Raw genomic sequence first — 25,136 nt, 5'->3', positions numbered from 1 at the left:
CACTGGGGTGAGGGGTGAACTGCCTGGGAGAGTTCCCCAGCAGCAAGGGGACATGGTGGGATGGTCACCTGCAGGCCAGACCCTGCTCCTGCAAGTCCTTTTCCTTGCTCGTATTCCCTTGCATGGGCTGGGATGAATGAAACGGACTTTGCAGCCCCAAATCCTTTAATCTCCAATATCCTTAACAGTATTAGCCAGACCACAGGAGTCATACACACAGTAATTGCACTCAGCAGAGGACACTCAGAATTTCACGCTGGAAGGAAACGTATTATTCATTTTCTCCTGTCTCCCACCCATCTACACAGGAGTACATGGGAGTCATGATAAGGATACATTAAACAGGCCAAGGAATGTCACAGCATGCTCTCCCGGCTGTTAACCCGGGCAGGCTTGCAGGAGCTGCTTGGGGTGAGATCTGCTGAATGGGGGGTTTAATGCTGATGCAGATATTCACTTTTCACCTAATTATGTATCCTGAAGAAGCAGGGCAGTGCTGGGCACCAGCACAGGGATAGAGCTGTGGGGTGCCCCTTGGCTGTGTGGACCTCTGGGTCTAATTGTCCCAACCTCCAACACGCCACCATGGTCCTCTACGTGCAGAAGGGGTCATGGACGTTGGTACTGCCCAGGGACCTGCCTCTGACCTGGGCAAACACAACTTGTTGTGGGTTATGGCTGATGTAAAGCATCCCCTTGAGGACCTGGTGATGTTGTTAAAGAAGCTGCTTCGTCTTAAGTATCCCACAGCAGAGGCTCAGGCTTTAAGTCCAATGAGGTGGTTTATGTGAATGGTACAGCAGCAGAAACAGCTTGAGCTGGTGCTAAGTAAGTTAGGCTAAGCGATTAATATCCTTTATTTCCTTCCCACGTGAGGAGCCAGATCCTCATCTTTACAGCTGGGTGTTTGCACGCCCCATGCCCAAAGGTGCTCCTGTTTGCAGAGCTGATAACTGATGGGGAGAGGGCTGTATTGTCTGAGGAATACTTATGCAAACGAGCACAATGGCTTAATAGGAACACCTGGAGAAAACTCCAAAGAAAGCACCGTAAATTCCCCTTTCCTTGGATTTATGAGCAGGTTTTTCACAGATATTGATGGTTTCCCAGGCGTGTTGTTGTGAGTCCTCAGCACAGATTTGCAGGGCATGCTCCAGGAGCTGATGAGGCACTGGGAGAGGGGAAGGGTGATGGGGCAGCCCTGTGTTCACCCTGGGCCTACAGCCAATCCACTGAAGCACATCTCTCCCTCTCTTCCTTTCCAGGTTCCTCACCTCACCAGCAGGTCCTTGCAAGGTTTCAGCTCTGGTAAGTGCAATAGCGTTTCCTTCTTGCTAACAGCGTGCTGGGGCTAGAGCATCGCGTGGGGCTGGAGGAGCAGTGGGGTTGGGCACCATCACTGAGGGTGTAAGAGCCCAAGCAGGGCTGAGGAGCTAGCTCCTGGCACAGACAGAGGCCCTTGTGCTAGTGCAGATATTTCCCTGCCATGTGAAATTTGGCTGAGATACTTTTATCACTGGTTTTCCATGATCCACAAAGGGAAAGTGAGGGGGCACCTTCATAGAGCCACAGAATCCCAGCCTGGTTTGGGTTGAAGGGACCTTAAAGCTCATCCGGTTCCAACCCCTGCCACGGGCAGGGACACCTTCCACTAGAGCAGCTTGCTCCAAGCCCCTGTGTCCAACCTGGCCTTGAACACTGCCAGAGATGGGGCAGCCACGGCTTCTCTGGGCACCCTGTGCCAGTGCCTCAGCACCCGCATAGAGGAGGCGATGAGATATTCTTTCTAATGTCTCATCTAAATCAACCCTCTTTCAGCCTAAAGCCGTTCCCCCTTGTCCTATCACTCCATGCCCTTGTAAAAAGTCTCTCTGGATCTTTATTGTCAGCTCGTAAACTTTGATGGATGGGAGCCAAAAACTTCAGTTGAGTAATTGGCGTGATGACTGCAATAAAACCTTGAGAGGGCTCAGTCACCACAGCAGCTCTGGGTGGGATTTGGGGGACCTTTGGAAGGGTAAGAGGGTGAAGCAATGGGTGGGAGGAAAGCAAAACCTCCCAGGGGACCTCTGCAGAGGAGCTAGGCTTAGAGGAGCGTTTAGTACCTGGAAGAAATGTGAAAATCAGAGGTTGCAGTCCTTTGCTGTGAGCGAGCATCATCACCTCTGAGTGATGGGCTCCTCTCAGGCCACCCACTCCGCCACCAGCCACGTCGCTTGCCTTCTCCTGGGGCACACAGTGGGGAGAAGCATGAAGTTTCCCCCTCCTCATGCTGGAGTCCCCGTGCCATTCCGTGTTTGACATTTTCACACTTGCAAAGTCCCCGTGGGTTTTCTAACCATACACTTACCCCATCAGAAGGGGCCCTGCTGCAGTGCTGGGATGAATTAGCAGGACTGCCTGGCAAGCAGCAGGGCTGCACCGTGTTGTGTTGTCTTCGCCTTTGCCCTCTGGATGTTTTTCCTCTTAAGAAACATGTATTTATCAAAAGAGCAGCTTCTATGTTTGGCACTACCTGTTGGGGTGATAATTGAGTCCCACCAAAGGTGTGGACACCATCTGTATGCCCAAGGCTCTGCTGTCCTTGTCCCAGGTTGCATGGTGCTGTTGAACCTGAGAGTGTCTCTTTTCCTTAACAGAAAATGCTTTGCTAGCTGGGGCTTAAATACGTCAAAGGGAGGAGTGTTATGGTGGTCTCAGGGGTTTGGGTGTTGCTGGTGCGCCATGGCTCTGGGACAAAGCTGTTTTGGGATGGGGACAACCCTGCCCAGGGCATATCTGACCATGGCAAGGGGCAAACAATGGCAAACAAATGACTGCAATGATGGTTGCTTCTTGCCATCATTGACCACATGCGGTTTTCCCAGTCCATCCCTGTGGTTTTCCAGCTGTGTTGTTTGGTGGCTCCCTGGCCTGTTGTCCATGTTGGAGTGTTGGGATGCAAACTGCTGCGCCAGATCTGTGTCACCAGTGGTTGTAAATCTTGGTTCCTGAGGGACTGATGTCCTCTCCTGCTGCTCTCTCCTGTGCACCAGCACATTGGGCTGTCTTGGCCCGCAGTGCAAGCAGCGTCCCTGCCTCAGGAGCTGCTCCAGCATGTGGATAAACTCTGATCAGTGGTTGAGGAACTGGCCAAATGACTTTTCCATGTCAGGGCCGTGTTACACTGGGAAAATACAGCTCTGCTTTCCCAGGCAATTCCAGGCAGGATGGGACCTGCTTGTCCCCAGAAAAGGGGTGATGGAAAATGGCCTGGAGGAGGGGCAGAGAGGGAAGAAGGGGCGGTGGTGGTGGAGCTGCCTCTACTGAAGCATGGTAATTGGCTCATGGCTGCTTCTCCCTGATCTTCTTACACCCCTCTCATTGTACATCTCTCCCTGGCCGTGGCCATGTGTGTTAGCAGAGATAAAAGCTGTCTTCCCACATGGGGCTCTTCTCCCCCAGCATCCTTAATCGTGAGCCAACGTGGCAAACAGCCTTCCAGGGAGATGCCCTGGGCTCGGCTCCTTGCTCTCCCTCCCTGCCTTTTGCCTCTGCTCCTGCTTTCCCCAGCACCTCGGGGCTCCCCACAGCCCGTCACGTGCCTCTGATAAATGAGCTTCATCTGCACCCAAAATTAATCACATTGTCATGCCGGCAGAGGAGGAGGCAGCTGCGCCGAAATGCCTCCATCTCCGGCTAATTTATCACAGGGGCTGGGTGCAGCGCTGCTCCGCAGCTCCCACCGCATGGGGACATGCTCCGGAGAGGCGGCTGGGGCCGGGAGCTGGGATGGCTGGGATTGAACACGTCAGGAGGATGTCTTCTCCTCCTTCCCGGAGCTCAGCCGCTTGCTTTCAACCAGGAGGACCTGGCAGGAGGTTGCTCGCTGCTGGGTGATGCTGCTGGTGACAGCCTGGCTCCTCGGAGCCGCCTTGGACCTGGGAGCTGGACGGTGCTCAGGAACCCGGAGCAGGAGACTACTGAGGAAAATGGATGTGAAGAGATTAGTCCAGGACTTCCAAACCCAAGGTGTTCGAGGATGGTGGAAGCGGGATGTACCTGGCCAGGCTGACGTATCCTCTGTGTTTGATCACTACAGTGCTGCCCGACAGAAGCAGAGACTTCACCGGCTGCGCGCGCACAGTGGGCTGGTGTCGAGGCACAGGACCCGCTCAGGTGCCAGCTCCTGCTACAAGACATTTGGGATGGGAGTTGGTTGCGGTGTTCACTGCTGGTGTTGCACAGAGGAAGCGCATCTTTTGGGGATCCACATCATCCTTGCTGCTCATTGCCTCTCCATCGCAGTGTGAGTTTGGCTGGGCAGACCCTCTTTTCCTCAGGCCATCCCTAGGACAGACATGGGTTTCTCCAGTATATTCACTCCTGCTTGTCTTGTGGCAATTAATTACCGATTCCAGACCAGATTTGGCTCTGGAGTGCTTGTTAACTAATTGGATGCCTTCCAGCAGTCTCTCCATGATGGGAAAGTCACGCGTTCCTTGTCGGCTCCCTGATTGCTTTGTCCCGCTGCAGTCAATGGGAGCACCTTGGAAGAGTTCTCTTGGGGCCGCTCTCCTGGAGCTGCTGACAACATGGGATGCAAAACAACAGGCAGCAAAGCAAAGCACCGTACTGCTGCTGCTGCGCTTCAGTGGGCTCCGGGCCAGTGGAGGAGGCTGCAAACCTGCTCTGCCCGCTGGTCCGTGAGGGTTTCACAAGCGCTCTCTTTGCAGGCGTTGTCTGATGTGGTTTTTTAGCTTGTGGCCCAACAGAAATGCAGGGAAACCGCTGTACTTTGTGACCTGAGGCTCTGCGCTGCCCACGTTTTGCTGTCGTGGGGAGAACTTGCCCCATGATTTTAGAGAGAAGAGGTTTTCATCAATAAAAATTGAGCTGCTGGTGCTCCCAGCAGCTCACCCAGAGAAAGCAGAGAATTGCTTTTGTTAAAACCTGAAATCTTAACTCGTAAGGGCACGGGCTCCTTTGCACCAGCAGTAAGCTGGCTTTTGGATAAACACAGTGTTCTGGGGAACGGGAAAGGGTGTGCTGGGTATCCTGCCAACATGTGCTTTTGATAGCCCCATGGGGTCTCTGCCCAACAGGCACCAGGCGGCTGAGCAAGAGGGGGCAGAAAGCTTTTCCTCCCTCCTCATCCCATGCTTTAGAGTGGCTCTGGGAGCTGTGCTTGTGCCTGTTTCAGAGCTCTTGGGGTGTGTGCATGGTTGTGAGCAGGAGGCACGTGTGACCTGATCTGTTCCTGGGCTCCTGCTGGTGCTGGGACAGGGCAGGACCTGCTGCCATTGCCTGGCATTTGCCATCCTCTTGGCTGAGAGGGAGCCTGGCTACCGCTTAGGGAGCACACAGGATGCTCCAGGGATGACACTGAGCCACCTCAGCAAAGGGAAGCACTCGTCTGCCCCCAGAATCAGCTTTTCCAGTCTCCAGACACTGCCAGAGCTTGGGAAAATCCAATAGGAGCTCTTTTGAAGTGCTTTGCCATGCTCTGCAATGATTGCTACGGAGGTGCCCAGGCCTTTTAGGACTGAGAGTTCAGTTTCTGGAAGGACCTGCTCCTTGGAAATTCAAATGAGCTGTCTCTGCAGATCCCCATGTACCAGCACCAGGGCAACGCTCAGGACCGGAGCTGACACCAGCAAATTTCCCACTTGCCGTTTCCTAGGTGCAATAACTGTGCCACAAACGGCATCAGACTCAACTATGCATTAACAGCCCTGTTTTCTGATCCTTCAGTCGTTTGTCAGTGCCAAGAGCCTGGAAGTGTTTCCTTGGGTGTAGTCTGGCCCCACGGTAATAAATTGGGGTGGCAGCGGAGGCTGCGGATGGGCAGGGAGTGCCAGAGGAGCAGGGGATGCCACCACACCCCTATCAGCACCGGGAGATGGTGCTGAGCCGTTCCCCACCAGGCTTTGCTAAACAGCCCCGGGGCAGGTTTGTGGCATCTCCTGTCCCTCTGTCTCTCGTAGGATCTGCGTGGATACAATGGATTTTAGTGGCATCGTGACGATGTTGTGGAGAGGGCTGTGCTGTGAAGTGCTCTGGAGCTCTGCCTCTCAGGCTTGGGATCGGTATGTGTTTCCTCGAGGCTCTGTGCTTTTGGGCAGAGCTGGAAACAGCAGCCTCCCCTGGGGGCCGGTCCTGGCACGCTCCAGAGCCAGCTCAAGGGAGCTGGAATAACCTGATACAACTCTGCGGAGCCTGCTTTCTAGTCCCTGTAATTAAACACCCAGCTGTTGAGATCTTTTATGTGTATTCAAATTGAAACTTGGCAGGCTTGCAGTGGCAGGGAGCTGGATTCGGTGACCAGGAAGATCTATTGTGCTCTTAAAGCAAGCTCCATTATACCCTGTCCAGGATGGGCAGAGATCTGAGGGGGACAGAGTTCCCTTATGGGCTGATGAGATTGTGTAGGAAACTGCTGAGCTACTGCTGATACACAGCCCATGGGCAGGAGTGAGTAGGGGCTTCCTTAGAGATGGAGTCTCCAGAAGCCAAAAGGAGTCTCCAGAGCCCCTAAGGGCCATATGTGAGGCTGCGGTCTCAGGGGGAGAAAAGGGTTCATTCACTGGAGAGCTTCCAGGCAGTGCCTGAGCTGAGCTTAAGTCCAACCACCTCATCCCGCAGGAGCTGGCTGGAGAAGATGGCTGAGCCATCCCCTCTTCTCTGAACCAAACCCCTAAACTGGCGGTTTGTCCATCAGAAGCAATAATGCACCAAGAAGGAAATGTCACTTAGAGGATTTATGGGAGACATGCTTCGCTGGTCTCCTTTTTAAGGTTATACTGAAAATCAAACCCTACTTTCCCCAATGGGGACCGTCAGGCTGTCAACATAAAGAATGTCCCCCTGCATCATGGAGCCACATCCGTGTGCGTGCACGCAGCATACACAGGGATGATGAGGCAGGGCAGCACAAAAGGCTCTGCTTGCGTGGCTGGAGAGCTGAGGAAAATCATTATTTTTACACATATATTTTTATATGGCAATTTCCTGGCTGCATTGAAGGAAAAACCACAGTTACACAGGCTCAGGAGCAAGTTCCCAGTATAAAAACCCAGCGTGTGACTTCTTTATGCAACTGAAGCACAAACTCATCATGGCCATGGGGCAGACGTGCTTGGCATGGCTCACGTAGAGGGGAGAGCATCCCATCCTGGTAGGACCCATGAGCACGTGGTGCCATCAGCTTGCAGGGAGTGCTCAGCTGAGGTTGAGAAAGGGATGAGCTTGGCTTTGAGTGAACCTTCCTTTCCCACCCGGAGTGCTGGGGCAGTGATTTGAGGTCTGGCCCTCCTCAGTGTGGCTGGACAGGGCTCTGTGGCTTGCGGACATTCATGAGCTCTGACAGTGGAGCTAATGTGATTAAGGGCTTTCCTCACCTTCCACTCAGTGCTTATTAACATTTCCCTTCTAAGGTGTTCATGAGCATTGCTCCATCTCTCTGCAGCGATGAGGGATGGCTCCCCAAAGGCTGTGGGTGCTGCCTGGCCGGCTATGGGGCAGTGCAGAGGGAGCTGCCACCCATTCCAACCTTGCTTCCATCAGGGAATCCTATTTCTACCAGGATGGGAGCTCGGGGAGGGCGGCTGCCCTGGTTAGGGGGGGTGAGGCTGCTTAGCTGGTAGCCTGTGAACGGGGACCTACAAACAGCTTCTCTGTGGTGTCACAACCCCATCCTCTGCACAGGCAGGGAGAGAACCCAGTTTTGGAAGCCTCCTTCCCAGCTCTCTCAATCCAGGGTCACGAGAGATATTTTTATGCGGTCTTACAAGTAGGTCTTGAGGCAAATCGAAGCGGGTGTTTCAAAGCCTGCATGCAAATAACCCCTCTGTGTGCCACACAGAACCCTTCACTCTTGGCTCTGCTGCTTCTTTGCCCTGCTCTGTGCTCTCCTTCTGCTCCATGTCCCTCCTGCGGATGCCTGCAGCAGGCTGCCACCAGCACCGATCCCTGCCCAGCCAAGTGTGCTTGCAGAAGGTGCCTCTAGACCTTCCCTGCTGTAGCCCAGATGGACAGTGGTCGTGTGGCCTTCTCATTCAGGGAAAAGACAAAGACTGGAAAAGTAAAAATAGTGGTTTTAAATACAGCATTTCAAGAGGAACATCCAGTGCCACAAAAGGGGATGTTTGGCTTGTGTCCCACTGCTCGGCTGTGGTCCCTTGTGCCCTCATGGAGCCCATCTCCAGCCCAAGGCATGTGGAAAATGGCAAGCAGGGATCTGGGGTGTTTAGCTGAATTAGAACCAAACTTTGTTGTCTTTTTAGTCAGAGAATGACTTTCAGTGTCTTTTAGACACCAAAGCATGTCAGCCTATATCGAACCAAAGCAGAAAAGCATGTTTGATTTTATTTTTCCTGAATATTTTAGTTCTTCCACCAAGGAAAAGTGAATTTCCCATGGAAACTGCATTTCCTGTTTGGAAACAGGTTGTTAACATGCCAATCAGCACTACAGAAGGCTGCTTTTCCAGGGGCTAATACCTGAAGATTGACTGATTTCAATATTTAGCAAGATGCAGCCTCTGATTCAGCTTTTCCCCTGCATCATCAGGGCTTTTGTGCTCTTCCTTTCTCCTGTGTGGATCCTCCGGAGAGCCAGGCTCAGCGGAGCCGAGGAAGGGCTCTCCTCTCTATCTGTTTCCATGAAACCTCCAGGAATTTAATATCTCTGAGATTTCCAGCTGTCACTCACACGCTGTTGAATCTGACTGCTGAGTCGGGGAGTAATGAGGGGAGGCAGACAACACGTGGGGCACGTGGTGCACAAACCTGGTGTTCTTAAGGGAACCATACCAAAAATCATATAAAAACCCTGCTTTTCATGGGTTTTCCCTTGTTCTGGCTGCAGGTAGCTGTTGGTGTGGTCTGCCTTGGGGTGGTGACACTGGATGGTGCTGTGGACAGGATGGGTGCTCTCACATGGACACGGTCCTTCTGCTGTGACACTGGGTCTGTGTTAAAGCCCTGGCATGAGCATCTCCAGCAGTGCTGCAGACCCATCATCTCAGAGCCATCCTTTAGAGATAAAGGAGATTTTCATTAAAAGCACTGCTTGTGCTTTTATATTATATATATCTGTTACATTGCAGGGTGAGGTGAGATGTGGAAAAAGAGTGGAACAGCCATTAACATACCTGTTAAAATACTGAACAGTGCTGCCATGAAAATGACCTGGGCTGATTGATGAAGGTGCTGCCTTGCCTTGGTGCCCTGCTCCAGGACGCATTGGTGGGACAGGGATGAAACACCCTATGGCAGGTTTGGAGGTGATGCCTGATTGCTTTGCGCAGCCTGAGTGTGCCCCATCTTGCTGTTTGCAAGGGGGATGTCAGTGCTGGGGGCAAAGGGGAAGCAGGGACATGCCATGGGAGCAGTGGAGCCTGTTACTGCATCGGGAGGAAGCATAAGCGATGCTGCCTGAGGCATGTGGTGCTGCCTCGTGCTGCAGGCAGCAGCAGGCAGGAGGAGGAGGAGGGCTGCTGATGGAGGCTGCAGCTTCTGCCCAAGTCACTGCTCTCCAGGGTCCAGCTCAGCTCTGGGATGCTTGGAGAAATGCAGAGCCACACAATTGCTGCTTGTGCCTGCTTTTATCCCCCTTCCCCACTCCTCTCTGTCTGCAATGGCGGGCGGCCCAGAGCCAGGCTTTTCATCCTTTTTTGTCTTTTTTAGCAAGAATAAGTCTTTTATCTGTTGTCTGTGAGACCGTGCTGGAAACAGAGTCCTACAGATCTTGTGGGGCTTTTTATAGCCACCTCCATCTCCCAGGTTACCTGTCTGAAGCTTGGGCTGTGCCCTGAGTTGGCACCGCTGGCTAGGACAGAGCTTAACCCCGACTGGAGGCAGGGATGCAGGGATGGGGACATGGGGGCTTCACCCCTATGGCATGATGCTGTCTCCACTCGCCTTGCACTGAGTGTAATAGGAAAAGGGAAGCGTGTGGATGGGAGAAGGGAAGCGTACAGCAAGGAAAACCAGCTCATTTTGCTTAATTATGACTGACTGTGACAGCCCGCATCTTTAGTTTGAAAAGTATCTGTGAGGTGCGGGCTGCTTCTCTCAAACGGGCTAATTATGTTAATTAAAATGCTTTCTTTATAGCAGTTCTGATTAATAAAAACAGTTCCAGTGCTCTCTTTAAGCACGCTAACCTTCTGTTGTGCAGGAAAACTGGCTTTTCTCAGCAATTTATGACTTTTAAAAGGGATTACAGCGGGACAGCCTGCTGCTTTCACACAGTAACGCTTCCTCCCCGGGGGAAGAGCGAGGCAGCCCACCACCGCAGCACCCCACTCCCGGGAACAGACGGGGGAGAGCAGTGGGGCAGCAGCGCCGGAGCAGGCAGCAACATGTGCCCGTGTGGGAGCCGCGCATGGGAGGGAGGCGTCGGGGAGCTCGGCGAGAGTGCCAGGGAATAAAAATACCACTTATTCCTCTAATTGCTGTTTATTTCCTCTGCAAAGGATGGGGATAATTAACAAGCTCCCAATTAAGAAAAAAACTGCGTGTAGGGGAAAAACAGGTACGGGTGCCAAGAGAGCAGGGTTTGTGCTGGAGCATGGTGAGGGACAGCGGGGTGGTCCCTTCTGCTGACCACACATGGGATGGGGCCCTTTGGGGAATCAAGGACTTTGAGGACCTGAAGTTTTGAACTGGAACAGGGGAAGTTCAGGTTGGATATAAGGAAGAAGTTCTTTGCTGTGGGGATGCTGAGGCACTGGCACAGGGTGCCCAGAAAAGTGGTGCATGCTTCATCCCTGGCAGTGTTCAAGGCCAGGTTGGACAGAGCCTTGGTGACATGGTCTAGTGTGAGGCATCCCTGCCCATGGCAAGGGGTTGGAACTGGATGATCTTAAGCTCCTTCCCAACCCAAACATTCTATGATTCTTGGGCATGGTGGATCCCAGCTCCTCACCAGAGCCCTTTACCAAGATGGTGGTTGTGCTTCCAGAGGTTTTAAAGGTTCAGAGCTTGCTTGACAGTTGGTGTTGGGCTGGTTGATGTTTTGCCTCTTGGCTGGTTTGTTGGTTCTTGAAGGGGTTTATTTCTTGTGTGTGGAGGTTCAAACCCTCTGAGCATAGTCTGGTGTGGGTTTGGAGAGTGGCTGAGCATCTACCACCCTCCTGCAGAGCAGCAGCTCAGTATCTCTGCAGGTAGCTCTTAAAATACGATAAGCAGGCAGCCTGGTGCATCACCAGTTGCTCATGTAGAGGGTAGAACACACTTGTCCCCAAACACCAGTCCTGCTGCCTTGCAGGCAAATGAGCCAGAGTAGCTCAGAGCAGTTTGTGTCTTGCTGTTGTAGAAGATGAGGAAAGTGAACGCTTGTCTCTGGTTCTGTGAAATACAGCCTGTGAAAGAGATGACGGCATCAGTGTGCCATCAGCCATGACCCCTGACGGGGTGGCTGGGTGACTTCACTGGGCTCACTGACAGGGTGAGCTGCTGGTGAGGGGAGAGCGGCTGCACGGCGGCTCCAGGGTCACCACCCACTGACACACCACTCGGAACCAGCCTTACAATGGGCTTTGCATGCCCTAAGGCTGCTGCTGGCACTGTGCTGGGTTTTGGAACCTCCCCTGGGCACCCAGCGAGGCTTGGCACAGCTCACTGGGCAGGCTCTGCCAGCCCCATGGACTTTGATTCCCTGCTTGTCACCGCTCCTGTGCCCTCCATCCCTCCTGTCCTTCCCAGTCCTGCTCCCCATCTCCTGCCATGTTTGGAGTCTTTTGGGACACCATAAGGATGCTGTATACAGGCCAGCAGGCGAGGGGACGTGGTGGTGAGTTCCATGCACAGGCAGCACTGCCCTCCAGCACATTGGCACCCCACAGAGCCCAGCAAGCAGTCATAGAGTGAAGCCATCCAGAGCTTTCCTGCGGGTAACCCCCCCAACTTGGAGGTTACAGCTGCCTCAATGCACCAAAGCATGGCTCCAGCCCCCCCAGCATAGCTCTTTCCCTGCCCCACAGGCTTGGCTGGGGCTGGCTGCGCTGCACTCTTCCCCTTGCTGTCCCATTTACCTCGGCTATATTTACATGTCTATTTTATGATTTCAATTTTTAATGCTTCTGCTCTTTGAAGATGCTTAATGCTTTGGAGTGGAACATTTTCTTCTGAGTCCTGAGTGCCAATTGAGGACAGACCAATAAATCAACTAATAACTGGAACCTCATTTTCTGCTCCTGTGGTTGCGAGTTAACCCTCCTTGTGCTGCCTAGGTTCTCCCAGTGCTTCCCATTATCCCCAGGCAGGACTCTGCTCTATTGCTGGGCGAGCACTGCCTGTACTGGGTGTAAACATCACAAGGATTTGCATGCTGTCTGTGCTGGCTCTCAGCATCCCTTGCCTGGGTGGTGTCAGGTCTTTGGTTTCTTGTGCTGGGCTGTATTTCAGGTGATGGTTTCCAGCTCTCACCTTCTATTCTCTGCCATCACCACCAGCCCCAATGCCCCATTGCTGAACGGTCAGCAGAGCTGGAGATTAACAAGGCTGCCTGCAGAGGGTCTGGCAGGTCACCCAGGCTGTTCCCAATCCCAGTCCCAGGCAGCTCCTCAGCCTGGAACAGCCAAGTGCCAGCTTTATGGCTTTGCGGTGATGCGGAATCCAGGCCCTCTCACTGCGCCCTGCAGGAATGGCATCCAGAGAAAGCCTCTTCCCCGCTGCTTGCACAGATGCTCAGGAGCCCAGCAACCTGTGGCAGACCCGGAGGAATCCCTCAGGAAGGCATTGCATCCCTGTTTCAGTGGCAGCTGGAGCAGATGAGCTGCCGGCGCAGGAGAACCGGCACCGAGAGCCTAACTGAAAGTGGCAGATCTTAGGTAAATCCTCTTTCCGGCTACTCACCCCAGCCCATAAGGGCTGAGGACTTTCCACACCACTGCCTCTGTTTTGTCCAGCTCTATTTACTGCTGTCATTCATATCAATATCATTTAATCCTTTAAGGAAGCACCTGCTCTTCCCCCCTCCTGTGGCAGCGAGTTCTGCAGGTTGCTTGCAGGGTGCTGTGCTTGAGGATTGAGCGCTACCCCTGCCCTGACGGTACCTCCGGATACCATCCTGGAGCCAGGCTGCTGGGCTTACCTCACTGTACTGCCTTCTTGCCTGTTGAATTACGAAAGCACTGCTTGCATCACCTGGCAGATGCCCACGGAGCTGCCTCTCCTCTGCTCTTTAACTTCTGACTTGGAGGTGTTGCATGCATTAGCCTCTGCTCCTCTACATCTGGAGCCATGCTGCGTCCGAGGGCTGCGCTAAGCTGGTGTGGCCAGAGCCCTGGGGAAGCCCTGGCTGTGCAGGAAGCAGCCAGCCCTGATCCCCCTCCCTGCAGGCCACTGCATCACTGCACTGCTGTACAGCAGGCAGGGGTGCAGCAGGGTGGACCCCGGTCCTTGTTTTGTGATGGCAGGGGCACCCCTGTCTCTCTGCACCCTGGCATCAATCTCTGCCTTTGGCACTGCTGCCCTGGAGGGTTGAGCAGTGTTCCACATCTGCCTAATGATGTGCTGAAGCTTCATTAAATGCTCCCTGAGACAGGCACGTGTCCACTGCTCCCCTTCTGCTGCTGCAGACACACAGGGCCACATAGTAATGAAATGAGGCCATGGTTATGCTATTCTCCACCTTTTTATTTTAAGCAGGATCCTCTTCAAAACTGGGGTTCTGCTGGGGGGGCCTGGAGCCCTACAAATGCATATGCGTGGCTCTGGGCAGGGGCTGGGGCTGCAGGTGCCTGGGGGCAGCAGGGGACGGGGCACAGCCAGGGTTTGATTCCCGTTTCTGCTGTCAGAAGTGATGTGTCCATAGGGAGCTGTGCCGGTATTTGGCTCCGAGCAGCTAGACTTTGACAAGCCAGGAGTGCCAGGGCTGGCTGGCAGAGCTTAGGTTGCCCATTGCCATCTCCATCATTCCCAGTGAGTGCTGGGGAGAGGATGGGGAAGGGAACAGGGCCCTTCTCCTTCCAGCCTCGTGCTCTATTGCGCTCCAATGGCCCAAGTTGTGTTTAAACATGATTATAATTGGGTGACATGGTTACAGTTTCCAGACCCATACACAAATGCTTAATAACCCAGGGGAATGCTTTCTGGCTTGTTAATAGTGCAGGAAGGAGCTGTTCTGCCCCTTCCCTTGGTCCTGTGCAAGCTGAGCATGGGGAAGCATCTCAAGGCTTCAGCCTGGTCCTCTCTCTGCTGGGGACCTGGTAGTGGAGGGACATCACCTCCATCCCCTGCCTCCTCAGAGAGGCACATCTGTGCCGCCCCCCACCTCTGGAAATGGAGGCAGAGGGTATCAGGGATGAAGTTTTCCTGATACCCTCATTTTTATCAGGCTGTATTATCAGTGTGTAGCAAGCATTCAGGTGGGAGCCTATCGAAGCAAATCATCCTGCCTTCCGTCTGTTGACAGTGTCCAGGAAATTCAAATGTGTCTCTGTGATTTGGCATGTTTTGACTTTTATGTTTTAATTTAATATCCAGGTTATATTTAACGTTTTATGATGGTTTGTGTTTGAGAAATGAAATGCTTTTACCCTGACTGCAGCAAAATGCCTGAATGTTTCCTGGGGAGATGTGAGAGCTTGGGTTTATCCTGAGCCCTGTCCTGTGGGTGGTTTCGATCGACTGAGTTCAGTGCAAAACAGGGAACTTCACACAGACCAGATATTGCAGTTCCTGACAGATCTGTGGCTTTTTGGTTACATGCACCCTGCAAAGGGACACCTGAGTCCTGGAGCAGGTTTCATAGGATCCCAGCCTGGTTTGTGTTGGAAGGGACCTTAAAGCTCATCCAGCTCCAACCCCTGCCATGGGCAGGGACACCTTCCACTAGAGCAGCTTGCTCCAAGCCCCTGTGTCCAACCTGGCCTTGAACACTGCCAGGGATGGGGCAGCCACAGCTTCTCTGGGCACCCTGTGCCAGCGCCTCAGCACCCTCACAGGGAAGAGCTTCTGCCTAAGAGCTCATCTCAGTCTCCCCTCTGGCAGGTTCAAGCCATTGCCCTTGGCCTGTCCCTACAGGCCCTTGTCCAAAGCCCCCCTCCATGTTGGCCCGGGATGGAAGTGTCTGGGATGGAGGCCCATGTCCTGGGCTGGTGTGGGGAGGGTGCCTGGGAGGCGGTGGCACATCCCTGCGGGCAGAGCTCAGGGCTGCCAGTGCCTGTTGGCTGCCTGTCGCGTGCGCACGTGAGCACGTGCATGGGTGCTCATGCATGCGCGTAGGGACAGGGATAAAGGCGCTTTCCAGGGAAGTGGACAAACCTCCCCACACGGCAGCTTGTTTTGCTAGGATTGCAGGGCTGCCTGGCAGGGCTCCACACCAGAACTTTGGAAGATGCCACCAGCAAATAGCCAAACACATTTGTATGGTATCAGTTGACAGCACATTCCAGCCTCCAACTCTGTTGAGGGGGGGGAATCATCCCACTGATATATGTGTTTCAACACCAATTATCCAAGCCTCATTTGCTCTAGACTCACAAGACCGTGTCCCACGACATCTATTAATTGCATTAAAAATCTCTCATTATCCTAAGTCTCCGGGATGCAGTTGCTCAGGCCCAGGTTTCTGGGAGGGCACACGTGTGTGACAGCATGGGATGGAGATGTCCACTTCCTCCCACAGGGCACATCCATCCACCACTGCCAGCAGGGCCTGAGCCCCTTCAGGTTGTGTTCTCCCAGTCCTCAGCCCCCCATGTATCCATACCTGGGTCGTACTTTATATGTGGTTGGGGCACCAGGCAGGATGTGACCGTGTCAGGGCACACAACATGAGCGATGCTGCCAGGACTCCGCACCACACGCTGCCAAGCGTGAGCCGTTTGCCTCCTCTTTGCCAAATACTTATTGTTCCTGCTTTGAGCTTCTGCAGAGCAGGGTTTGCCAAGGCTCCAACATGAATCATTAATTAATTCCTGGAGGGTTTTTTTTTGTGTGTGTGTGTGTTGTTTTGCTTTGATAATTGAAAACAGGGAGAGGGAGGCACTGTAGGTGCAGGAGAGCAGAGATGCATTAGGGACTGCTTCACCATCCGTGGTCAGGAGGGTGCTGCTGGTGTCCTGCTTGCTCCTTGGGCTGGGTTCTAGCTGCTCCAGGTGCTGTCAGCACCCAGACCCCTGCCCTCATCCTGCCTGCTGGGCTCCATGTGAGAAACCTGTGGCTGTGAGCATCCCTCTCCCCTTGTCCTCCTCCTGCACCCTGTGGTACGGTAGAGTCTCCTTCAGCATCCGTGGTGCTGGGGGTGCCCTTTGTCAAGAGCCTTGCTTGACAAGGGACCCCCAAGGTTGGTCAATGGTGGGGAATTGCTTTGCTTCCTTTGGAAATGTCATTCCCTGAGGGAGTCTCTGGCGGTGCTGGTGAAAGCTCAGCAAGGCACCAAGAAAAGGCTTGAAAAGGAAAAGGCAAGTAAAAAGGACAGAAAGGTCTCATTAAAAAGAAAAACACACTTTCATCTGCTGGGGCAGCCTCGAGATTGTGGGGAGTGAAGGAGGGCAGTGAGGTCTTGCCTGGAACCTGAAAACCTGGCTTCTCCATGAATGCCATGTGCTCCAGCCCCTCATCATCCCCATGTGTCCGGTGTTTCAGTGCCTTGTGGGACTGGGGAGCCCCAAGTGGGTTGGTCTTATGGTCCATATGGTCTTATGGCCATGGAGGGAGGGCAGGAGCAGCAAGCCTTGTCCCAATGCCCCACAGCCCAGGGGCAGCAGGGGCAGGCTGTGCTCAGGCCCAGAGCATCCAGGAGCTCTTGCCGTTTCCACTCACTTGCTGGTTTAATAACTTGTTCCTTATTGACATTTTTATTCCGAACACAGGGGAAAATGCCAGCATGGTAATTGCAGTACATGTAAAGCAAGGCACTCTGCCATATCCTCCAGATCATCTCCTTCCCCCTTTCCCCAGCTCATAAGGACCAGGTGGAAACGAGCGGTGGCTTGGCTGGAAGGTGGGATACAGGGACCCATGTGTGCCATGGAGCTGCCACTGATGGATGAGTGGGACAGGGGCACCATCCACTCCTCTGTGGTGACTTGCAGGGCAGCAAGGGCTAGGAATAGCACTGGGTCTAATTGCTCTGCTAACAGCTAGACCCGCTGCCTCCAGGAACACTTACATCTGTGGTTTCTAATACCATCAGAAATCCCTCTTGCTCTCATGTTTACCAGCATGCAATCACAACCCCTTGATGTCTGCATAACAGCCTTCCATCTCGTGGTTCCCCGCAAAGAGTGACAGAGCTGTAACAATCTGGGAAGAGACAAACAAGAAGCAAAAGCCCAATGGGATCCAGGGAGAAATCTGTGTCCTGCAGGATGGAAATCAAAAATAGAAATGCTCTTCCCTCCCTCCACCCAAAAGGACTCGATAAACAGATAATGTAGGGAATTTTGCAAAGCCACCGCAGCCACCTCTTTTTCATGCAGTAAGCCAGAAAATGTTTACTGCATGAGCAGAGCAGAAGCTGTAATGTTGTAAAATGATAGTGCTGGGGAGCCATCTGCTTATTGACTGAAGGCTGGAGCACGGGCTTGCTGCTAGTGTCTTACATGGGTGTGTGTGCATGCATACGTGCCAGGGATGCATGCTGAACACGTCCTACTGCCTGACTGCCTATGCCTGGGGCTGTTTGTTCACACCTGGACACACAAGAGCATGTGCTGTGAAGTGTGTGTAAGGGCAGGATGGGCTGTGCTGGCTGCATGGGCTCTGGGGCACACCCCGCTCAGCAGAGGCACTGATGTGCCCCATGTGCCCTTGCAACCTGCCTGTGTCAGCTTGGCTCTTTCCCTGTTCGTCTTGACGTGGTTTCTCATCAACCAGCCAAGCCTCTGAGCCCTACCTGTCGCTGTCACCTTCTGTGATTTGACTGTTAACAACACTGTGGTTTTCCTAAACTGCGCTGTCACTCATGGCGAGCGAGGGACACCATCACTGGAGCTGCAGGCTCCGGGTTTTCCCTGCTCTGTGGAGCAGGGTGTTCGCATGGGCGGGATGCACGGCACCAGGGCTCCCAGGTTAGCTTGCAGTAACCTTGGGGTGCTGCTGGGCTATGGTGGTAGAAAAGGGAAGGTGAAGCAAAGGAGCAGACCCATAAGCTGTGGGGTTTTCAGGCTGGTTTTGCAGCAGCGTACAGCGACACGGGGATTTCACTGGCACAGCACCGGAGTGGGGCACGTTGGAGGGCTCAGCGCAGACCTGTCGTGGATTTGCATCTGATGAGAGCCTCCTCTTGCTAAAGCCTCTGAGCTGCACCAGCACACGGTCACCTGCAGTTAAGTGGGGGATTATGCATGTATGAATGGCTGGCATTGAACTCCTAAACCCTCCGAATCAAATCCCGCCCTGCAGAACGGCGGCACCGCTCCTGCTGAGGTCAGGGGGATTTGTGGCTCTTGTAAGAGAGCCAAGGCTGTCTTTCCTTCCCTTGCTGGAGGTCGTGCCACAGTGCCCTCAGCATCTGGCTAATCCAGCTGGTGCCCTTCACCCATACACAGACTCGTGCCTGCTGGGGCCATGCTGAGCCCCTTGTTGGTGTCCCACACCATGGGAGCAGCAGGACCTGTGCACCCATCAGCACAGCAGCCTGCCTGCAAGAAACCAGCCTGTATGTCTCGGATGCAGTGACTTTGTGGTGTTGCATGCCTTTGTTTTGATGACAGGAGTGGTGAAATAACACCCGTGGGACAGAGGCAGAATGATGGTATTGCCCTTTGGAATTGTTTCACAGTCAATGTAGCTTTCCTGTCCTCTCGGTGGTATTTTACCCAGACATTGCTCAAAGGTTCACTGTCTTCTATTAATCCATTCCTGTTGATGCACCAAATAAAATGCTATATTGCCCCTAGCACTCCTGCTGTCCATTTTGTTTCCAAGGAGCAGGCTGCCACCTTTCACGGGCAGCAGCGTTTGTCTGCCGCTGTGAATGATGATCGGCTATTGCAGAACGGGAACGGGGTACAGATTCATTCACTCTTCTGCTCTCTCACAAGCTGCTCTTGTATTATTGATAACCCAGGGCTGAGCGATTATTGCGTATAGAAATCTATTTTCATTTCTTCTGATTGCTGCAGTGATTAAATGATGTGCCAGGTTGTACTTATCCTGGCAGTGATTAGGCGCTACCTGGCTTACCTGCAGGGCCTGGCTTGGTGGGACAGGACTGGTCTTTGGCCAAGACCCACAGCAGGATTCCGGTGCTTAATTTCCCTTTCGGTGGGTCCGGGTCCTGGCCTTGAGTTCAGTGCAGTGAGGTGGTGTTGGAATTGTGAAGTCTCCATGTTTCCCAGGAGAGCTGTAGCACACGTCAGGCTCCTGACATGGATTTTCATGGCTCACTTCCCTTTTGCGCTCCATCAGAGTTGTCTCCATGCTCTGGGATTGTTTGCTCCAAGCAAGTGGCTTTGCCTGGGTGGCCAGAACCAAATCCAAACTGTATTGTTGCTTGTTTTATCCAACCCAGTATCTGTCCCATTTCCCATAGAATTAAACTTTGGGCTGCAGTTACAAAGGCGCCTAAAGATGGAAAGAGGAGCTGAGAAAGATTAGGTGTCTGCACCCTCTTCACATGCCCTGCAGACATCCATCTGCATATTAAATGTCTTTCAATATTTAGCTGTTATGGCCAGGTAAAGCTAATTGCATGAGTAATTCTGTTGACTTAGTTATTCCTGTAAACATTGACAGAATCAGCCCCCCCCATTACTCAATAGAAAACACTTCCCAGCAAAAAAATACAAACAAATTGCTCTTCATATCCTACCATTTGAAAATAAAAATATCAATAAGGAGCGAAGTCAAAACTGCATTTTAGATTCAAGAGATTATTCAGCAGAAAGCACGAAAACAACGAAGCTCCTCTGAGTATGATAATCAGCACACGCAGACGTATTGCATTTTCACATCACAAAATCTCAATACCCAAGATCAGTAGAAAACTAAGTAGAAAATGCTTTTTATAGGATTCAAATTCCAATTAAATTAGAGCAGATTATTCAACAAGAAAGCCTACAAAATGAAGTCTCAGTTTATGTATTGGAAAGCAAAATGCAAATGTGTTGCTTTCCAGCTCACAGGTTTTCAGCCCAAAAGACAAACTTACTTCAGGTAAGAATTATTTCATTCAAATTCTGGGGGAATCGATTCAAGGAACTGATCCTCAACTGAGTTATTCAGCTTTTTTATCAACAGACTTATTTCTCCCCTCTTTATTCTTAATTTGCCTATTCATAAATTCCACCACTTTGTCAGTCACAAGAAATACTTTCCAGTAGCTTTGACAAAGCAGAAATTAGCAGGGAAGAGAAGTGGCACATAAACGCCTCACTACAAAATACTTCCTTGCAATGTAGGAGGTTTTCCTCTTCCTGGAGCTTTAATGCCAGCAGAAATCAATGTGATCATCTCAGCTCACCACAGGGATTCTACCCAGGCCTGGGGGACAGTCCCTGGGCTGGCCCTGCTGCAGGGGCTGGGTAGGGGGTCCAGTGCCACCACTCCACCCAGGATCCCCATTGGCATCCCCAGGGGAACAGCTTTGCTTTTAGAAGCTCTGCTTTAGGCTGAGTGGTCCTGCTGGGCAGCAGAAAGAGCTCTTTGGTAGACAGCTCAGTTAATCCGTTTCCTTTGCTCTTAAACAGTGGTATCTTCTTTCCAGCCTGCAATTGCCTGGCTTTGACTTTGAGCCATTGGATCTCATTACATGAGCTTGTGTGGGTCGTGGGTGTTTCTAGGGGAAACACCGGTGATCATAAATCTTTCCTTTTGATCTACAAACATCAATCTCTGCTGATCTAAAGAAGACTCAAAGGTTACAGGAAGAGTTTGAGTCATAGAACTTTATAAAATTCTGATCTCTGTAATATTATTAGGAATTGGGAAATATTTTAACAGGGGGATTAAATCTATCTTTAAATATAAAACTCGAAAAGAAGGAAGGGATTTGTTCAACTGACACACCAGAGCAATGGTAGGACCTCAGAAACAATTTGTAGAACCTCATTAAATAGGAGGAGGTTCTGTGTATCCATGCAGCTTTCCAAAGAACTCTGAACCTTCCTTTTTTCTCCAGTTTGCGGCTATTTGCTGCTGTGTCCACCTAGCAGTAACCTGCCTGCAAGCACCAGGAGCCTTTGAGATTGTACCCTGGAAACCTGGGGATGCAATGTGGGACAGTAAATGCAGTCAGGGTCAGGGTCCCTCCTAGTCACAGAATCCCAGACTGGGTTGGGTTGGAAGGGACCTTAAAGCTCCTCCAGTTCCAACCCCTGCCACAGGCAGGGACACCTTCCACTAGAGCAGCTTGCTCCAAGCCCCTGTGTCCAACCTGGCCTTGAACACTGCCAGGGATGGGGCAGCCACAGCTTCTCTGGGCACCCTGTGCCAGCGCCTCAGCACCCTCCCAGGGAAGAGCTTCTGCCTAAGAGCTCATCTCAGTCTCCCCTCTGGCAGGTTCAAGCCATTCCCCTTGGCCTGTCCCTACATCCCTTGTCCCAAGCCCCTCTCCAGGTTTCCTGCAGCCCCTTCAGGCACTGGAGCTGCTCTCAGGTCTCCCCTTCAGGAGCCTTCTCTTGTCCAGGCTGCCCCAGCCCAGCTCTCTCAGCCTGGCTCCAGAACAGAGCTGCTGCTCCTGATTCTCCCAGTTTCTGCAGGCAATGGGCTCACCATGAGGCTCATGTTAGTGGAAGAAGCGCAATGGGGCAGTGGATGCCTTGGGTCAGAGGTAGGACTTTGTGGGTGAGATGCGGTCTTCCTTCTGCTCTGGAAACATTACCTTGTGTCTGTGCTGCAGTGTCTTCTTGTCCTCATCTCCTTGTTTTGAGGCATCACAGAAGGGACTCCACGATGCTGCTGTCAGTTCCCTCTCCCTGGAGAGCCACAGTGGCTGGAGGTAATTGCCAGAGAAGCACTGTAAGGGGGTGACAGCTTTGACCCACCATCCCCACACCCTGCTGTGGCATGCCATGGGGACGTGCTGCGCCAGTGGCCCATGGGGACATGCCACCCACCCCTCTCCAGTCCTGCTGTCAACGTTCTGCATGCTGCAGACTTTTGCCTCCTGGGATGGGAGGGATGCTAGAGATTTTGACTACAGCCTGGAGAGGATCTGGGCTCTGTGGCACCTAAGCTATTGAAGATGGTTTAAGTGTTTGAGAGTCATTGCATACGTTGGTGCTGAGAAAGGAATGTCCCTCCACTCTCATTCTCCTTTGTTTCTTGTATGGGGGTGAGGATTCCCTGTCCTTTGGTGCACCAGCTGCAATTGAGACCTCATATGCAAGGAGCCTTGGGAATGTCACCCCTTTGGATGCTCCAGGGCTCTCCTAGCAGTGTCCCAGCCTTGTGACAACGTTTCCCAGTGGGCTGGCAAGGTGACCATGGCTGCTGCCACCCTGCTGTGCTGTGGGAACCTCAGGGTGCATGGTGAGGGATGGAGCAGGCAGTGATGGAGCAAGCAGACCTTGCAGCGACTGCTGCTGTCTGATGTTGTCTTCATGCTGCCCAAGCCTTGTTCTGTCTGGTGGCAGAGCTGCATGGGAGCATCAAAGACTAACAAGTGCTCTGGGGAGAGGAATGTGGATTTGGGGAGAAGGGCTCTCATCACCCTCCTTCCAGATTTCAATGGCCTGCTGCCAGGTAGAGGTGGGCAGCAGAGTGAAACCCCAGCCTATATCCTCTTCCCATTTGGGCTTTGTCCCCATGAGAGGAGAGCTGTCATGGGTACCACAAAGCAGAGGGGCCAGGATTCCCTGAGCATGTGGCTCAGCGATGCTTTGTCAATGAGCTGGTGGCTTTAGGGCCTGCCTTGGACACAACAAGGGCATGACTCAACTTTTGATGGAAGGAAGGGACAAGACACAGGGCAGGGGCTGCCCATGCTTTGGGGAGGGAGAAGCAGAGAGAGAGGGAGAAGGAAAGGGAGATAAAAGGAGGGGGATGTAGGGTGGTAGAGAGCAGCTCCCTCTATCTTGTTTCCCTTTAGGGTGACTTGAAAAGCCCACAGCATCCCCTCCTTGTGGAGGGAAATGGGCTTCCTGCAGAGCTCTACCGGGAGAGACTGCGAGAGCAATGTCAAATATCTGTTTGAGAAGTCAACAGAAGGACCCTGCAGGATCGACTGCAGTCTCGTGCAATATTTAATTCTTTCTTTCCTTACAGAGAGATATGTTATTTGGGATGAAAGATTTATGCAGGGAGGGCACGTGAGGAGGGGAGGGAAAGGGGGAAGCAGCATGTGGGGAGAGGGAGGGGACTGGCTGGCTCCCTCTCTCCCTGCTACCCCTGACAGGGTGCCTGTTTGATCTGCCTGCGTATTACTCATCACTGGAAATGTTGGATGCTGCTTCATTATCTCAGCCTCATTTATTTCTATCAGCATATTTCCCCTCTCTGCTGCCTTCATCTTTGCTCAGATGTCTATCGCAAAGCACCTGCGTCCAACTCCTGAGCCCCAGCACAGCCTAGCCCAAAGCACAGGGTACCAAGAGCTGGGGACACCAGTGGTGGCATGGGGCCCTCAATAGGACCACCACAAGGAACCTGTTCATGCCAAATGGAGGCAGAGGGGTGTCCTATAGAACAGGATATCCCTTTTTCCAGGCCTGCAGGCTTTATGCCACCAATGGGGGAGGTTTGGCTTTCCCACCTTGGGTACCAGTCTCTGACGCTGCAGATCTGGGGGGGCACAACTGCATCTAACCAGGCTGAGAGGGATGAGGAGGGCAAGGAAAGCATCTTAGCTGCATCTGATGTGTGTTCCTTGCTCACTCTCTGTGGCAGGGCTGGCACTCGAAGGGGGAGAGGGATGGATGTCTGCAGACATGCTCACCCGGAGCCTCCTGGGCACTGGAGCTTAGCAGAGGCCTCTGGCATCTGTTGTCATGTCAATAACAGCAATAATCCATCTGAGGCCATGTTAGCGAGACCAGAACCAGCCGAGGAAGCATCTCCCCACCCCTGCAATTCTTGAGCTGGAAGAGAAATGAATTCCCACCAGCTATAGGAGCAGAGATGTAAAATTCCTGTAGCAGTAAAAGAAAAAAAAACTCTTGAAATCCCCTTTTGATTCCACTGAAAAGAGTTTTTTAGAAATAATTTCCAAACATTTTGATAGTTGCTTTTCATTCCTCATTCTTTGTGCAAAACTATAAATTACCTTAGATTTGTTAACCTAAAAATTGATTTTCTTTCATGTTGAATGTGTCAAAAATGGGACATTTTGACCTTCTGAGCCTCTTCCAGGATTTTTGTGAAATGGGTAATTTGTCACAATTGATCCTTTTTTGGAAGGCTTTGAATTTCAACAAACTGGTATTTACTGATGAAAACAGTACCTGACAAAGTGACAAATTCCCAAACCAGCTCTAAGCAGGCAGTGGCTGTGATTTCAGGTTTCCAGACTGGGGAGGAGAAAGGGTTTGGTAAGTGATTAGGAGCTTTCCCATCCCGGGTGGGGATATGTCTCTTTTGGAACCCCATGGGCCACCCATGTCCCCACTGCGCTCCCTGGATCCCCTTGCACCTCCCTACGGAAACCACATGCACTGGCATCACTTCCACCCCAGCTCTTACACTCAGGGCAGCGATAATCCTTGATAAATGCCTTTAATATTTAATTGGTCTTTAAAACCCATAAATAGGCAGGATATGAAATGCATCTCCTCCAGTATGTGTTACCCAGCGACTGGTGGCATCTTGCAAGTGCGCTCAGTGTGGTTTGAAGCCTCCTCCAGCCACACTGCATCAGTGTGAAGTTGCATCTGCTCAGGATTTTGCAGGATTTGCCTGCAAATTCCCACCTCCAGCTGTGCCAGGCTTTCAAAGGACTTGAATTCCAGCTCTTGGCATGAGTCTGTCCCTTGGGAAGTCGATTCCACTGGCCCACCGAGACATGAGATTGCCATCCAGAGCCTGGGCCTGGCTGTTGCTAAGTGCAATGTATCGGCTATAAAGCAGATGTGCAGACAGATAACCCTAAGGAAAACTAAAACAAAGGAAAAAAAGCCCCTACTCAAACATCTTTTGAAGTTCACAGAGGTTCAGATGATGTGCTGAGGGAAAACTGAGGTTTATTAGGGAAGCTGGGGTTCAGCCATTGCCCCAAAGCACCCAAGCCAGCAATCCTCACAGTGGAGGTGGGAGTAATGC

At 52.3% G+C, this 25,136-nt stretch overlaps 1 protein-coding gene across 3 annotated transcripts in view; it reads left to right on the top strand.

Annotated features, from left to right (window-relative positions):
- The window catches only part of LINGO1 (leucine rich repeat and Ig domain containing 1), a 150,023-nt gene that overhangs the window by 44,771 nt on the left and 80,116 nt on the right, over nucleotides 1-25,136 (top strand). For 2 of the 3 annotated variants that reach the window (XM_057412965.1, XM_057412962.1), the window contains exon 1: nucleotides 1,288-1,308. The exons of the other annotated variant lie outside the window; for it this stretch is intronic. The gene's annotated coding sequence lies outside the window, so the exon portion shown is untranslated. Of the gene's footprint in view, nucleotides 1-1,287; nucleotides 1,309-25,136 lie in introns of those variants that run through there. 3 annotated transcript variants of the gene reach the window in all.

The sequence above is a fragment of the Pezoporus wallicus genome, unplaced genomic scaffold (genome assembly GCF_028554395.1).
Source record: "Pezoporus wallicus isolate ANWC-B61680 ecotype Strahan unplaced genomic scaffold, APGP_CSIRO_Pwel_v1 contig_13283, whole genome shotgun sequence".
NCBI lineage: Eukaryota > Metazoa > Chordata > Aves > Psittaciformes > Psittacidae > Pezoporus > Pezoporus wallicus.
Note: the sequence above shows the minus strand (reverse complement) of the source record. Positions and strands in the feature narration are given on the sequence as shown.